At 49.8% G+C, this 17,916-nt stretch overlaps 1 protein-coding gene across 1 annotated transcript in view; it reads right to left on the reverse strand.

Annotated features, from left to right (window-relative positions):
• Positions 1 to 11,400, reverse strand: part of LOC144754112 (uncharacterized) — a 37,337-nt gene extending 25,937 nt beyond the window's left edge. The window contains exon 1 of the mRNA XM_078641679.1: positions 11,345 to 11,400. The gene's annotated coding sequence lies outside the window, so the exon portion shown is untranslated. The remainder of the gene's footprint in view (positions 1 to 11,344) is intronic.
• Between the last annotated feature and the right edge of the window lie 6,516 nt (positions 11,401 to 17,916).

Consider the following 17,916-nt stretch of genomic DNA (forward strand, 5'->3'; position numbering starts at 1 on the left):
CAATATATATATTTTTTTTGATTTACCAACCTTCAGCAGCATCACAAGTCTACCACTCATGCTTAATTTGAGCTGGTGGTTGCAGGTAGGGGCCCCCAGAACTCTTTTGGGGGACCGACACTTATTATCCCTAGAGCAAGAGAAAGAAACACGCTCAAGGAGGAAGGAAGGAGAAACGGAAAAACAGTCACAAAGGGAGAAAGTAGGGATGAGTAAGAACCTGCAGGAGTGAGATGGGGCAGGAAGCCCCTGGGTGGTGGATATGAGAGGCCTGAGGAGGAATCAAGGCAACGCAGCCTTCAGGGCCGGACTGGGAACCCAAACCGTCCTTGGCAAACTGCTCGGCTGACCCCCCTGGGGGGCTGAGGGGGTGTGGCCAAGCTGTTTGCATGCACCGGTTTTGGACGATTTTGTTACCAGGGGCCGGTACTGCAGGCCCTTAGTAACAAATACGGCCGCCCTGGGGCCCAAATCCGGCACCCACCCTGGCGGTCCACTGGGGTAACGCCAGGTGCCCGCTACGGCCAGTCCGGCCCTGGCAGCCTCAGTATTTCACACTCTAAAGTTAGATAGCGCCAGATACTTCAGAGCAAACCATTGGACCCCAGCACTTATTTGTTTTACCAATTAAACACTAATAAGGAGAGGACGTGGCCAAATGACAAGAGCGTTCAGGTTGGGGTACTGAGTTTGAGTCTCTGCAGTGACCCTCAACATTCTGTAATTCTGGACAAAATCTCCCCGTGCCTAACAAAAATGAATGTGTATGTCTGTAACACAACTGGGGCCGTATTATGGAGAGTGACCCGGGGGCGCAATGGGTGGTTGCGCCCACTTTGCGATTTCCCGGGGCACTCTGGTATTACAGAAGGGGCCTCAGACTTGTGCGTCCCCTTTTGTAATACCGATAACGCTGGCGCACATAAAGCGCTAGTGCTATCTGCAGGGGTCGTGCCCCATTCAAATGAGGGAATCCTATTGCCTCTTCGCCAGCGCCATAGATGCAGGGACAGAGGCAAAGAAGCCCTCTGGAGGCGCACTGACAGTACGCCACCTTAAAGCAGTACACCCCGTGACGCAGCCCGCTGGTGGGGATAGAGGGGGTCCCATGGGCCCCCCGGACACCCCTTACAGGGCTATATGCAAATCAGTCTGACCCTGTGCCTCATGGGAACGGTCCAGCCCGAACTGCCAAGCCATGTCTTTCCTGGACCGGAAACAAGCATCCTGGGACCGGTTTCGGATTCATAATCCTCATCAGCCAGGCTATCTTGAATCCAGTGGCCATCATCCCCTTTTGTATCGCTTTGTTCACCCTAAGTGTGGCAGGGTATGCTCAGACGTGAGTCCCTTGTTCACTTGGCCACTGGGAAGACATGGCTTGGCAGTTCGGGCTGGACTGTTCCCATGAGGCACAGGGTCAGACTGATTTGCATATAGCCATGTCTGAACTGGGGTGGCTGAGTGGGCTAAAGAATGGTGATGGATTAAACCCAGATCAGTTGACTGGGGGTGAGTGTTTGATTTGCTCAAACGCTCCGTCCGTCATCCCCTTTTGTATCGCTTTGTTCGCCCTAAGTGTGGCAGGGTATGCTCAGACGTGAGTCCCTTGCTCACTTGGCCACTGGATTCAAGATAGCCTGGCTGATGAGGATTATGTATCCGAAACCGGTCCCAGGATGCTTGTTTCTGGTCCAGGAAAGACATGGCTTTGCAGTTCGGGCTGGACTGTTCCCATGAGGCACAGGGTCAGACTGATTTGCATATAGTCATGTCTGAACTGGGGTGGCTGAGTGGGCTAAAGAATGGTGATGGATTAAACCCAGATCAGATGACTGGGGGTGAGTGTTTGATTTACTCAAACGCTCCGTCCATCATCCCCTTTTGTATCGCTTTGTTCGCCCTAAGTGTGGCAGGGTATGCTCAGACGTGAATCCCTTGCTCACTTGGCCACTGGATTCAAGATAGCCTGGCTGATGAGGATTATGAATCCGAAACCGGTCCCAGGATGCTTGTTTCCGGTCCAGGGAAGACATGGCTTGGCAGTTCGGGCTGGACTGTTCCCATGAGGCACAGGGTCAGACTGATTTACATATAGCCATGTCTGAACTGGGGTGGCTGAGTGGGTCAAAGAATGGTGATGGATTAAACCCAGATCAGTTGACTGGGGGTGAGTGTTTGATTTGCTCAAACGCTCCGTCCATCATCCCCTTTTGTATCGCTTTGTTCGCCCTAAGTGTGGCAGGGTATGCTCAGACGTGAGTCCCTTGCTCACTTGGCCACTGGATTCAAGATAGTCTGGCTGATGAGGATTATGAATCCGAAACCGGTCCCAGGATGCTTGTTTCCAGTCCAGAGAAGACATGGCTTGGCAGTTCGGGCTGGACTGTTCCCATGAGGCACAGGGTCAGACTGATTTACATATAGCCATGTCTGAACTGGGGTGGCTGAGTGGGTCAAAGAATGGTGATGGATTAAACCCAGATCAGTTGACTGGGGGTGAGTGTTTGATTTGCTCAAACGCTCCGTCCATCATCCCCTTTTGTATCGCTTTGTTCGCCCTAAGTGTGGCAGGGTATGCTCAGACTTGAGTCCCTTGCTCACTTGGCCACTGGATTCAAGATAGTCTGGCTGATGAGGATTATGAATCCGAAACCGGTCCCAGGATGCTTGTTTCCAGTCCAGGGAAGACATGGCTTGGCAGTTCGGGCTGGACTGCTCCCATGAGGCACAGGGTCAGACTGATTTGCATATAGCCATGTCTGAACTGGGGTGGCTGAGTGGGTTAAAGAATGGTGATGAATTAAACCCAGATCAGTTGACTGTGGGTGAGTGTTTGATTTGCTCAAACGCTCCGCCCATCATCCCCTTTTGTATCGCTTTGTTCGCCCTAAGTGTGGCAGGGTATGCTCAGACGTGAGTCCCTTGCTCACTTGGCCACTGGATTCAAGATAGCCTGGCTGATGAGGATTATGAATCCGAAACCGGTCCCAGGATGCTTGTTTCCGGTCCAGGGAAGACATGGCTTGGCAGTTCGGGCTGGACTGTTCCCATGAGGCACAGGGTCAGACTGATTAGCATATAGCCATGTCTGAACTGGGGTGGCTGAGTGGGCTAAAGAATGGTGATGGATTAAACCCAGATCAGTTGACTGGGGGTGAGTGTTTGATTTGCTCAAACGCTCTGTCCATCATCCCCTTTTGTATCGCTTTGTTCGCCCTAAGTGTGGCAGGGTATGCTCAGACGTGAGTCTCTTGCTCACTTGGCCACTGGAATCCAGATAGCCTGGCTGATGAGGATTATGAATCCGAAACCGGTCCCAGGATGCTTGTTTCCGGTCCAGGGAAGACATGGCTTGGCAGTTTGGGCTGGACTGTTCCCATGAGGCACAGGGTCAGACTGATTTGCATATAGCCATGTCTAAACTGGGGTGGCTGAGTGGGCAAAGAATGGTGATGGATTAAACCCAGATCAGTTGACTGGGGGTGAGTGTTTGATTTGCTCAAACGCTCCGTCCATCATCCCCTTTTGTATTGCTTTGTTCGCCCTAAGTGTGGCAGGGTATGCTCATACGTGAGTCCCTTGCTCACTTGGCCACTGGATTCAAGATAGCCTGGCTGATGAGGATTATGAATCCGAAACCGGTCCCAGGGTGCTTGTTTCCGGTCCAGGGAAGACATGGCTTGGCAGTTCGGGCTGGACTGTTCCCATGAGGCACAGGGTCAGACTGATTTGCATATAGCCATGTCTGAACTGGGGTGGCTGAGTGGGCTAAAGAATGCTGATGGATTAAACCCAGATCAGTTGACTGGGGGTGAGTGTTTGATTTGCTCAAACACTCCGTCCATCATCCCCTTTTGTATCGTGTGGATTTTTGAGGCACAAATCCTTTGCTCGACCTGTGTGTTTGGACTGTTAGGGCAGATTTATTAATATTTCACGCAACGCAACACAGCCACCCACCTTGCTGCACTGCGCTGCGTGAAAGGACGAGGGCAGGAACGCCCCATATTTACCAAGATATAGCACATTTCTGCTCTCTGCCTGCGCTGGTGCACAGTCTGCTGCCTAGCAGCAACGCAGGCACGGTTGCATCACGGTGCAAGGTTTATCTATTGCAGGCAGGATGGTTTTGTGCATAAAGGGACACCTTGCTCTCTGCCTGCGCTGGTGCACAGTCCACTTACTAGCAGCAAAGCAGGCACGGTTGCATCACGGTGCAAGGGTGTATCCATTGCAGGCAGGATGGTTTTGTGCAGAAAGGGGCACCTTGCTCTCTGCCTGCGCTGGTGCACAGTCTCCTGCCTAGCAGCAACGCAGGCACGGTTGCATCACGGTGCAAGGGTTTATCCATTGCAGGCAGGATGGTTTTGTGCATACAGGGACACCTTGCTACACAATATCAATCCTTTGAAGCTTTTTCTCTGAATGCAGCACACGTACAAAGAGCGAGGAGAAGGCGGAGCATTCTGACACATTCCCAGGTCCACCAGTAATGGTAAATCAGGGAATGTGCCAAAGTCTGTAGGTGGATGGGTGGAACGCCAACTCGCTACCCACGGAACGCCTTCCCAGGGCAGAGCAATGCAAGGCAGGGACTCGTACCGCCGTGCGTTACTCCAGATTTACCAAGCGACGCAGGGCCAGGCAATGGAAGGCAGGGACTCGCACTGCCTTGCGTTACTCCAGATTTACCAAGCGATGCAGGGCCAGGCAATGCGAGGCAGGGACTCGCACTGCCGTGGGTTACTCCAGATTCAGCAAGCGACGCAGGGCCTGGCAATGCAAGGCAGGGACTCGCACCGCCTTGCGTTACTCCAGATTTACCAAGCGATGCAGGGCAGGGCAATGCGAGGCAGGGACTCGCACTGACTTGTGTTACTCCAGATTTACTAAGCAACGCAGGGCCAGGCAATGCAAGGCAGGGACTCGCACTGCCTTGGGTTACTCCAGATTCACCAAGCGACGCAGGGCCAGGCAATGCAAGGCAGGGACTCGCACTGCCTTGCGTTACTCCAGATTTACCAAGCGATGCAGGGCCAGGCAATGCGAGGCAGGGACTCGCACTGCCGTGGGTTACTCCAGATTCAGCAAGCGACGCAGGGCCTGGCAATGCAAGGCAGGGACTCGCACCGCCTTGCGTTACTCCAGATTTACCAAGCAATGCAGGGCAGGGCAATGCGAGGCAGGGACTCGCACTGACTTGTGTTACTCCAGATTTACTAAGCAACGCAGGGCCAGGCAATGCAAGGCAGGGACTCGCACTGCCTTGTGTTAGTCCAGATTTACCAAGCGATGCAGGGCCAGGCAATGCAAGGCAGGGACTCGCACTGCCATGCGTTACTCCAGATTTACCAAGCGATGCAGGGCCAGGCAATGCAAGGCAGGGACTCTCGCTGCCGTGCGTTACTCCAGATTTACCAAGCGATGCAGGGCCAGGGAATGCAAGGCAGGGACCCGCACCGCTGTGCGTTACTCCAGATTTACCAAGCGATGCAAGGCAGGGACTCGCACTGCCTTGTGTTAGTCCAGATTTACCAAGCGATGCAGGGCCAGACAATGCAAGGCAGGGACCCGCACCGCTGTGTGTGACTCCAGATTTACCAAGCGATGCAGGGCCAGGCAATGCAAGGCAGGGACTCGCACTGCCGTGGGTTACTCCAGATTCACCAAGCGACGCAGGGCCAGTCAATGCAAGGCAGGGACTCGCACTGCCGTGGGTTACTCCAGATTCACCAAGCGACGCAGGGCCAGGCAATGCAAGGCAGGGACTCGCACTGCCTTGCGTTACTCCAGATTTACCAAGCGATGCAGGGCCAGGCAATGCGAGGCAGGGACTCGCACTGCCGTGGGTTACTCCAGATTCACCAAGCGACGCAGGGCCAGGCAATGCAAGGCAAGGGCTCGCACCGCCGTGCGTTACTCCAGATTCACCAAGCGATGCAGGGCCAGGCAATGCAAGGCAGGGACTCGCACCGCTGTGTGTGACTCCAGATTTACCAAGTGATGCAGGGCCAGGCAACATGGCCTTGCGTGCGTTGTTTGGTAAATCTGACCAAAGTATTGTGTTGCCCTTGTGACACCATGAGAGATGCACGGGCATTGAAATAGAATGATACATCCGGCCCTCACTGAGTACCAGCACGGATGCATAGTGGTTTTCAAATTGCAGGTTTGGATTTCTTTGGTAGCCTTCAGTGGTGGCTAGCAGGGAATTGGGGTGGACGGGCAGGGGGGACAAAATATATTTTTTAAAAGACTTATCTCCTCACAGCCGCAGTCTCTCCTCCGTCGTTGCTTTGCTTCCTGATGAGTCCTGGAAGCAGAAATCACACAGGCTCCCCTAAGCCAATCACAACTCTGCAATGCAGCATGGTTATTGGTCTGAGCACTGTGGTTCGGCGCTCAGAGAGGGACTGGGAGCATGTGCATGTTTTTTACCCAGACTGTGTATTACAGCCCGGTGGAGAACATGCTAAGTGCACATGACTGTTTGGCCGGCCCAAGACTCCTGGCGAAACCATTATGCGCACTTAAGTGCATGAACCATTCCTCCCCGTGTGACACCTGCCCTGCCCCGCCCTAACCCAGCCCCGTAGCTACGAAAAACAAAACGATTGTAACAATGTTATTATCCTTTTATTTTCCCTTTTTCCTGCTCTGAGAGCAGTGGGGCGACGCTCCTCCGCCTTAGCTGAGTAGCCGCCCCTGGTAGTATTTACCTGTTCCTCATGAAGATTGGTGACGAGCCGTAGAATTAGATTAAATCCTTTTTCATTAGATGAATATAACTGTGCACTTAAGTACTGTGCGGTTGATAGTTGCTTAGATGAGGACAATGAGCGCCACTAAGGCTAACTTTAAATGTGAGTTCTAGATAGATGACGAAATTGATGAACGTTTTGAGTTGTCAATAAAACATTACCCTGAGGAAGTCAAAGCCATTTAACTCAGAGAAACACGTGTCGGCCGGTGGTCATCCTAATAAAAACGATCCGTCTCTAGTCATGATCTCATTACTTGAGAGTCAATTGTTTGTTTTCTTTTGCTGAAATATTTTGTCTCACTCAGGATATTTGTAAAAGATTGTGAAATAATACTTTATACTAATAAACTATATTTTCATGTTGTAATATATCCTTTTGAATCCCCTCAAGAATAATCCAGTGCTGGGGTTGCTACAGAGGAAGTATAGTAAAGTCAGCAGGAGGAGAGTGTCAGAGGAAGAGAGTTTAATGGGATAAAACAGCTAAAGGTGGAGGAGGAGGACTGAACGGAGAGACAAGGAATCAGGCAAGGTTAAGGTTGAGCGAGAAAGACTGGGAATGAGAGGAGGGCAAAGGAGGAAAGAAAGGGAAGGGTAAAGAGGAGAGCGAGGAGTGGGCAGGATGAGGAGTAGGCAGGCCTTATGCGTTTGAATTGCATCAGTGGGAGGAAGCCGTAGTAGGCAGGTTAGGGAGTGAGAAGTTAAAAAGTGTTTGCAAGAGGACCCATGCAGGGAAGGAGCTTTGTCAGTAGGATTGGGTGGCAATGGGGGTTGGGCTTCAGATTTCCCAACAATCACGCTGGTTGAAATACATTATATGAGGAGCATAGTACAAGGGCTGCTTAAAGAGCAGCAGGAAGGGAGAGGACTGACAATATTGGGGGTAGTTACAACTCAATATTTTGTAAAATAACCATATGTTAAGACCTTTAAAACAGAGACTAGAGGGTGTGGCTGGGTGTTTTTTACATGTATATGTAGAATCCCATGGGAAATCCGACAAACACCTCTCCAAATCCAACTTAAAGCACCTGTAGCCAACGATTTACTACAATTTACTGCAAAAACTGGGGCGGCTCCTCCGCTAAGGCGGAGGAGGGTCGCCCTACTTCTTTCAAAGCATAGAAAAAAGAATAAAAAAATGATAATAACTTCATTATTATAATTTGGGGGGGTAACTGCGGGCTGGGTTAGGGCGGGCGGGCTAAGGTCACAGAGGGAAGAGTGGTGGGCACACTCTAAGTGTTGGTGACTTTTTGGCCAGCCATTTTGGCCGGCCAAACAGTCATGCACACTAAGGATGTTCCCCACCAGGCTACATTACACAGCCTGGTGAGGAACATGCCCAGTCTGCCATTCCCCATTTGAGGACCAAACCAGGGCGCTCAGACCAATCACAACACTGCATTCAGTGTTGTAATTCGCTTCGGGAGGGAATCTGTGTCTGCTTCCAGTTCCTGCTTTTGTTCGGCGACGTCGGCAGGGAAGCGGAGGAAAGACGCTCCCAGCCGAAGAGGTAAGTGTTTTTTGGGGGGAGGGGTTTCAACCCCGCCATCTCGTTCCCTTCCAGCCACCACTGCTACAGAATACATTTATTAGGGAGGTGTAACACCCTGAACACCCCACCCGGAACCTACGCCCCTGGATCCTTGACATGCCACATCCCCAGCTGGTCTCTGGTTGTTCACCGATGGCTTGTTACAGGTTGTAACTTCTTGATCGCCTAGATGCCGATTACAATTTGGGAGTTATGGGCTCCATCGGAATTGGGAGAAATACACTGAATCTGGGGATCTTTGTTAATTCAGCTTGAGTTTCCCTATTTAATACCAGGCAGTGTTCTTTGTGAAACTCCTTAATCAGTCAATCAATTGGATATAGCGTGACCAATCACCAGTGAGTGTATCTATGCGCTGGATGTGAACTTCTGGGAGATATTAAGAATTACACAAGGAACTTGGGGGCATATTATCAAGGGGGTTTATCTCTGCTTTTTTGGCTTTAAAAGCCAAGAAAGCGGAGATAAAATTATCTCCCTATTACCTAGCTGTCGCTAACACCAGTTAGCGACAGCTAGTTGGAGATAGCGACCATCTTGGGCCCCACTTTGCATGTCAGTGATATTTATCACTAATGACATGCAAAGTGGGCGTGCCAAGATGTTAGCGACTGGAAACAGTCGCTAACATCGCTATCTCCTATTACCAACTTTTGGAGATATTCGCGCTAAGCGCGAATATCTCCAAAAACTAACACCTGCCCTGAGCAGTTCTTAGCCATGTTATCCAATGGGAGGTGGATAACATGGCTAAGAGCATTAGCTCGGTAATGCATGAATATCGCTGACTTTTCAGCGAAATTCATGGATTGTGGCCGTTTTTTATCGCATTTGCGATAAACCTTGATAATAGCAAGGTTTATCTGCGATAATTTCTGACGATGCTTAGCGTTAAAAAATTCGTTGCTAAGCATCGTTAGCGATAAATATCGCTTAACGTTGGTAATATGCCCCTGGGTGCAGTGTTCCCGATTCTTCAGTGCCCTCCCTTTTATAAGTGAACCCTTAGTATCCAATTTGTAATGGGGCAGTTTTTTCCTTTCTTCCCCTGCCCCCAATATCAGTAACACCAGGGGTGGTGAGGGGTAGATTTACCATGCCACATAGTGGCCCACCTGAATCGCCTCATAATGGCAAAAGGCAGCAGCGGGTTTTTGTGCCTCAAGGACAGTTTGTCCCTTGCAGCTTGTCCATCACAGTTTGTCCCTAGCACCTTGTCCGTTACAGTATGTCCCTTGCAGCTTGTCCCAAACAGTATGTTCCTTGCAGCTTGTCCCTCACAGTGTGTCCCTTGCAGCTTGTCCCTCACAGTGTGTCCCTTGCAGCTTGTCCTCACAGTGTGTCCCTTGCAGCGTGTCCCTCACAGTGTGTCCCTTGCAGCTTGTCCCTCACAGTGTGTCCCTTGCAGCTTGTCCCTCACAGTGTGTCCCTTGCAGCGTGTCCCTCACAGTGTGTCCCTTGCAGCTTATCCCTCTCAGTTTGATCCTTGCAGTTGGTCCCTTACACTTTGTCTCTTGCAGCTTGTCCCTTACAGTGCGTCCCTTGCAGTTGGTCCTTCACAGTTTGTTCCTTGAAGCTTGTCACTTACAGTATGTTCCTTGTACTATGTCCCTAGTAGCTTGTCCCTCACAGTTTGGCCCTTGCAATATGTCCCATGCAACTTGCCCCTAGCAGTATGCCCTTTGCTGCTTGCCTCTCACTGTTTGTCCTTTGCAGCTTGCTGCTCACAGTTTGTCCCTTGCAGCTTGTCCCACAGTTTGTCTCTTGCTGCTTGTCCCACACAGTTTGTCCCTTGTCGCTTACAGTTTGTCTCTTGCAGCTTGTCCCTCACAGTTTGTTCCTTGCAGCTTGGCCCTCACAGTTTGTCCCTTGCAGCATGTCCCTCACAGTTTGTCGCTTGCAGCTTGTCCCTTACAGTTTGTCCCTTTCAGCGTGTCCCCTACAGTTTGTCCCTTGCAGTTTGTCCCACAGTTTGTCTCTTGCGGCTTGTCCCACAGTTTGTCCCTTGCTGCTTGCCCCACAGTTTGTCCCTTGCAGCTTGTTTCACACAGTTTGTCCCTTGTCGCTTACAGTTTGTCTCTTGCAGCTTGATGCTCACAGTTTGTCCCTTGCAATATGTCCCTTGCAGCATGTCCCTCATAGTTTGTCGCTTGCAGCTTGTCCCTTACAGTTTGTCCCTTTCAGCGTGTCCCCTACAGTTTGTCCCTTGCAGTTTGTCACTCACAGTATGCCCATTGCACCTTGTTCCTTACAGTTTGCCCCTTTCAACTTGTCCCTTACAGTTTGTTGCTTGCATATTGTCCCTTATAATATGCCCCTTGCAGCTTGTCCCTCACAGTTTGTCCCTTGCAGCTTGTCCCTTGCAGCTTATCCCTCACAGCTTGTCCCTTGCAGCTTGTGATGCACAGTGTGTCCCTTGTCCTTGCAGTTTGTCCCTTGCAGCTTGGCCCTCACAGTTTGTCCCTTGCAGCTTGTCCCTCACAGTTTGTCTCTTGCAGCTTGTCCCTTACAGTATGTCCCTTGCAGGTTGTCCCTCACAGTTTGTCTCTCGCAGCTTGTCCCTCAAAGTTTGTCCCTTGTCCATAACTGTTTGTCCCTTGCAGCTTGTCCCTCACAGTTTGCCCCTTGCAGCTCACTGTCCACCTGAGCTCTGTAGAACTACTTTGAGTGTCCTGAATGTATTTACCTGGGAGAAGAAGCTGCAGCACAGAAGGTTTCATGAACAGGGCCAGTTAATAAACATGCTTATCTTTCATGATGCTAATAAGGTGGAATGGGATCACTTACAGTAAGGCAATCCTTAAACCAGAAGGCAGATTGCCTTAAAGTTTTTAATACCAGACCAAATGGGCAAGGGCTCAGTAAGGCTCTAAATGTCCTAGAATGCAAAGTATTTTGTGTCTAAAGTCAGGACTAGCCAAAGGATGCAATGTTTCAACCCACACTCTAGACCTGAATCGTTGTGGTTTCTGGGTGCCACGCCCTCACAAAATAAATACTCCACCTCGCCCTCTTCTCACCTCAGCTTCACAAACTTCAGTTTCTCTTCACAATTGCAGCTCCTGTCCACAGCTTCTTCTGCCTTCCCTTCTAGCAGCCCTTCCTTTTATCCTCTTACCTCCTGCAATTACTTACTATGCCCAACCCATTCTCCTCCTCTTCCTCCTCTCGCCCAGTTAACCTGAGGTGAAGTGGATTCCCAGGACAATGCTGGTACCAGAGATCCAGGTGACATTTACTGCTGGGCCTCCAGGGCTCAGGTCAGGAGACTCCTTTGGCTCACAGCAATCTGTTTTGTGCCAGGCTGTTGCCTCATCACAGCTTCATGTACCCAAGGGCCAATCCACCATCACCTATTTCTCTAAACTCTCGATCCCTGCCACAAAAATTATTTGCCCACCATCCTAAACCTCTGAACTCACACTCTTTTGCAGGGTTTCCCCTCCTGAGATTAATTTCCCCCTTCAAACAAGTGAAATCCCTCCACAATGCGATCACCTGCTCTAATGTAATGGGGAATGCATTGTAATGGATTGCGTTGCAAAGCCCTGTGTTGTAAAATATTTTGCGGTGTAAAAACTGCAGGGTAATGGCACGCGGAGTAAAAGTGTGTGGGGTAAAGTGTCCTATTCGGAGATATCACCAACCACCATTACATTACAATGGACACATCTGTACTCTTCGAAAGAATAGGTGTGCTATGGCTGCTCCCTCACGCTGAACTACAGATGACTTTCACAATGCTGCCCTTGATAGAGGTGACATCCTAAGGGACAATATGTATTTTGCATAATCTTGTAGTGCTCATGTAAATTCATATAGCCAGAGACACAGCAATAGAGGCAACTCCCATACGTTTCTTTAGGCACAAATTCAGGCATGTTCTTTCACGCCCTTGCAAATGTCCTGAGAAGGCCTAAATGTATCCGGCCGAAGCGCGCCAACACTCTTCCAGAGGAGTTCACAACTTGAATCACTGTAAAGGTTTCATTCACACCAAGTTCCAGTTGCAATCTTCATTAGGGATGTATCCATTATGTAGATGTCAAGTACCTTAAAGGCTAACCGGTACCGTTAGAGAACACTGCCTATATAGGTTCAGAAGCAGTGCTACAATGAAATGATGTGCTTTTTAGGTCGAGCCTACAGTGCTTGCACTGGACGATGACCTGTTGTCTGTACCTTGTGGAGCCTGACTCCTCCCACGCTTTGGATTGGCTTTTGTCTTTGTCATGTAAAAATTGTCGCCTCCATATGGCAAAAGATTAGTGAATGTCCCACCTTAGTTAAATATAGTTCACTCCCATGTAGTATGGCCCGGGAGAAAGCAGCGGCGCACATGCTGCTTGCATGCCTTCATCTTGTTGTTTTCATTATTTCCACATTGCCTTCTGTACACGATCTTGACTGCTCTGCTCAGTTCACCATCCATACCGCTAGCCCCGCCCTCTCACCCTTCCTGGGCTCGGCCACTTCTTTGGGGTCTGCCTGTGATTGCTTCTATGAACACAGGCTTTACTTACCAATTCTCTGTTCATACGTGTTGGCAGTGTTGAAGTCGAGTGTTTATTCATATGGACTGTCTCAATCCGTCTTCCTCTGCTAGGGGTGGAGTTTCACCTTGGTGTAGCTGGCATCCTGGTCGCCTCAGGTACAGGGATGCATTCCAAGTGCGTGTGGCCCAATGGGCTTAGACAGGCTCTACCCCTGCCGGTGCAGAATGAAGCGAGTCCAGGACTTCACACCTGGGTGAGGAGGAGGACTGGGGGCACGGGAAGAAAGCTCCCACTCCCCAATGACCAACCCAGACTGAATGACTGGGAGGAACTGATGAATGGAATATGATACTAGGATAGCACAACATGCGGAAATGGATCACCTCTAGGCACCCTTGACCGAAAGAGTGAGTGCGCAAATGTTTCAGCAAAGGTAGGCTGGTGTTTTAGAAAACAATAGGAATCATTTTAAATGCCTTACTGGGAGGTTTAAACACGCCCTCGCTTGGGCCACATTATGACCTGCACAAGGACAGAGGGCCATATTATCAAGAAATGCCATATTATCAAGCCCATTATTGCCGCTTTAGCGGCAGTTTCCTGCCAATAAAAGCAGCGATAGTGTATCGCCCTTTCTTGATAATATGGCCAAGAGTTCCCCATAGTCTTCATCGCTGTCCTTACATGGTCATGCCTTCCCTGTCGGAGCAAAGGGAAGAGGATGTGTCGTAACACCAAGAGCTGCCAACAGTGGAAAAACAAGGAAGGAGTCTCGGCATCGGCTCAACAACATCCTGTGATTCTGGAAATATCACTTAACCTCGTGGTGCCAAAAAAACATGAAAGTGTCCTTGTGTAATGTAACTGATTCCCATGTAAAGTGCGTCATTACCTTTGGGTTGAATTTGCACAATCTAAAAAGAAATGCAAAAAAAAAAAATGCAAATGCACACCTGGTGTGACATTCAGCTGCAGTACTATTTTATGGGGCCTACATGACCAGTAACTTCTTCCACACAATCCATACAAAGCTGTGAGGGGCATTTAGCTGGTGTATACTAACAACATGTTTTCCTTAACCAATCCCCAATGGGCGTGTATAAACATAGGGACATTTTCCATCAAAAGTCCATCCATTTCTCTTTGGTGTGGGCTCTGGGGCTAGTCTGCTGCTGGGCTCTGGCTCAGGTGCTGCTGGGGCACATTGGGCTGCTGGGCTCTGGCTCAGGTGCTGCTGGGCTCTGAGGCTAGTCTGCTGCTGGGCTCTGGCTCAGGTGCTGCTGGGCTCTGGCTCAGGTGCTGCTGGGCTCTGGGGCTAGTCTGCTGCTGGGCTCTGGCTCAGGTGCTGCTGGGCTCTGGCTTAGGTGCTGCTGGGCTCTGGCTCAGGTGCTGCTGGGTTCTGGCTCAGGTGCTGCTGGGCTTTGGGGCTAGTCTGCTGCTGTGCTCTGGCTCAGGTGCTGCTGGGCTCTGGCTCAGGTGCTGCTGGGTTTTGGGGCTAGTCTGCTGCTGGGCTCTGGCTCAGGTGCTGCTGGGCTCTGGGGCTAGTCTGCTGCTGGGCTCTGGCTCAGGTGCTGCTGGGCTCTGGCTCAGGTGCTGCTGGGCTCTGGCTCAGGTGCTGCTGGGCTCTGGCTCAGGTGCTGCTGGGCTCTGGTGGCTAGTCTGCTGCTGGGCTCTGGCTCATGTGCTGCTGGGCTATGGTGGCTAGTCTGCTGCTTGGCTCTGGCTCAGGTGCTGCTGGGCTCTGGCTCAGGTGCTGTTGGGCTCTGGCTCAGGTGCTGCTGGGCTCTGGTGGCTAGTCTGCTGCTGGGCTCTGGCTCAGGTGCTGCTGGGCTCTGGTGGCTAGTCTGCTGCTGGGCTCTGGCTCAGGTGCTGCTGGGCTCTGGGGCTAGTCTTCTGCTGGGCTCTGGCTCAGGTGCTGCTGGGCTCTGGTGGCTAGTCTGCTTCTGGGCTCTGGCTCAGGTGCTGCTGGGCTCTGGCTCAGGTGCTGCTGGGCTCTGGCTCAGGTCCTGCTGGACTCTGGCTCAGGTTCTGCTGGGCTCTGGCTCAGGTGCTGCTGGGCTCCGGGGCTAGTCTGCTGCTGGGCTCTGGCTCAGGTGCTGCTGGCCTCTGGCTCAGGTGCTGCTGGGCTCTGGCTCAGGTGCTGCTGGGCTCTGGCTCAGGTCCTGCTGGGCTCTGGCTTAGGTGCTGCTGGGCTCTGGGGCTAGTCTGCTGCTGGGCTCTGGCTCAGGTGCTGCTGGTCTCTGGTGGCTAGTCTGCTGCTGGGCTCTGGCTCAGGTGCTGCTGGACAAGGGCCCATTGGGCTGCTGGGGCACTAGGGCCTCAGAAACCGGGATCTGCCTGCATGCCTTTCAAGCCCCCAATACCAGTCATGAGGGTCTGTACTTCAAGCCAGGAAAGCTTCATTCGGTCTTATGAGACCTGCAAGCAGCAAATAAAACTATAAAAACCAACAATGGCAATCTTGATACATCTTAATTTTACCAATAGAACATCCTTATAGCACTCATGAAGGATATTGACATCATGTATGGCCCATTCTTCAATAGCATCCTCTCTCATCTTGGTATAATGTGCCACACCAACAAGGCCATATCCATGATAGTCAACAGCTGCTTGAGGGGGAGGAAATACTTAGCAGCTGGACTAAATCTGAACATGACCAACTGTGCGAGCCTAGCAAAGTACCCCTGCATGGGAGCTGGCGATGCCCAGCGGTGGGCACAAGAGAAAACAAACATGGAGAAGAGAAAAGGAGCACGCCCACGTGCTTTCAAGGTATCAGCCAGCTGGAACATGATTTCCTATGCCACATTCTTATTAAAAGCAGACAGTAGTTGTTTGTTTGGAGTTTGTTGTAGCTTACAGTAATGCTTTGTCTCTCAAGAGGAGGAAACAAACTGTCAGAAATAGGTTTCAATTTCTAGATTCATCAACTTCTTAATTAAGTTGTTGCTAATAAAGGAGTATTATTACGAGTTATGAATAACAGCTGGGAACAATTGAGCAGAGCGCTTCGATGTAAGTGCCAACGATTCTAGGAAAGCACTGAAGAAGGGTGTCTGGCAGGAGCACTGATGACCTGCAATATTTAATTACATCAACCTTCCAATATCGGAATAAGTAATAATAACAAAACTTTGATTTTAAAGGGGGGTGTTTACATTTGCAGCTCAAATGCATTTTAAAAAACAAATGTGGCTGTAAACTGACCTCTTAATACCCCCTGCTACGAGTCTGTTAAGATGGGACTTGAATGAATGAACCCAAAGTCTTTAGTGCCAACTAATAATAAGATTTCAATAGGACACTTTACAATGTTAAAATGATCAGAACACTGGCGCACCCCAATGACCGCAATCTATAGTTACTTGAACCTTTAGCCACACCCACTGAGCTATCTCCCTGTGAGCACAAACCAAGACCCATAGGACACACACAGATCGCAGTGCGGGCAAATCAACCTCATGACCAGCCAGTGGGTGCTGCAGCTGGAACTTTGTGGTCCTAGGCAGCACCAGGCATTTACCCGGTGAATGGATTCACTAGAACTTGGCTACACACAAACACACACACACACATATACACACACATACACACACATAAAATATATATATATATATATATATATTCACTGAAAAAACCATAGGTTCCACACAGGTTATAGTTAGGAATTAGCGTTTAAAAAACCTTGCAAATTCATTGAAAAAAACATAGGTTTCGCACATGTTATAGTTAGCTGGACATTTCACTCATACAAAACCTTTGAAATTCCCCCGTTATAGTTAGTTCAGCTAACTATAACTCGTGCGCCCGCGATGCACTGCTGATGATGTCACATATTACATCACTCCTGACATGGTCAGTGACATCACTCATGGGACCACCTGAGCAGGCCTAAGGTGTCAGGGTGTTTCTACCCTGCCCACTTTTTGCGTTCTACACGTTTGTTTTACTGCTTTCTTGTGCCTTGGTCTACCGAGCACAAGATGGCTGCCAACACTTCCTGGTTTGGAGTGTTGAAATCCATTGAGCATGCAGCTCGTGCTCGGAAAGGTACACGTACCGCCCGATTTTTTGCCCAAAAAAAATTGGGGGGGGGGCCTTGGGGGTCCTTGTGGGACCAACCTGAGCAGGCTTAGGAGGTCAGGGTGCTTCTACCCTGCCCCCTTTTTGAGTTCTAAACATTTGTTTTTCTTCTTTCTAGTGCCTCAGTCTACCGAGGCACAAGATGGCTGCCAACAAATTCTGGTTAGGAGTGTTGGCAGACAGTTGACAGCCAATCAGCATGCAGCTCGTGCTCGGGAAGGTACACGTACCCCGCGATTTTTTTGCCTTAATATATATCTTTTTTTTGTTGATTTTTTTGATTTTCTCAGGAACTACTGGAGGGATTTACACCATTTGACCAAAAGCGTGAACTGCGAATCAGACTCTACCATTTTGCCAAATTTCTTGTAATTCCGTTCAGCTGTTTTTTCTCAGCCCCCACTTGACAAATCCCCCCAAAACTTTCAGTGAAGGAGCGGAGCGGGCCATCTTCTTTGAGAAATTCGCAAAGATTCATCAACCGGCCCCAAAGTTATTCGCAATAGAATGTTGCGGATTTCCTATGGAAACTAGGTCTTAACTATAACTACCTACTGGCGACCGCCAGTAGGTAATATATATATATATATATATATATATATATATATATATATAAATTTGCACAGTCCCGGCCCAGCTTATTCACTCCATGGGACCATCCAGGTACGGACCACAAAACGCCAACGCACTGATGTTGCTTGTTCACAAAAGTGCTTTTATTTGTTCCTTCACCTCAAAATTGAAACAGATAAGTGTCTGCCATGACGCGTTTCGATCGCTAAGATGTGATCTTGATCACATATATATATATACAGATACTTTCTGTTTCTCCAGGACGGCAACACAGAAATAACGGACCACCAGGCAATGTAGAGCTTCTCAGGTAGGTTTATTATCCCTTCTCTCACTCAGCATGACACGTTTCTGGTAACGAATACCCTTGTTCACATAACGGGCATGCAGTACTTGTCAGTTTATTTATACATGTTTTTTTCACCTTTCAAAACCAC

This window comes from Lissotriton helveticus, chromosome 5_1 (assembly GCF_964261635.1).
Source record: "Lissotriton helveticus chromosome 5_1, aLisHel1.1, whole genome shotgun sequence".
NCBI classification, from domain to species: Eukaryota; Metazoa; Chordata; class Amphibia; order Caudata; family Salamandridae; genus Lissotriton; species Lissotriton helveticus.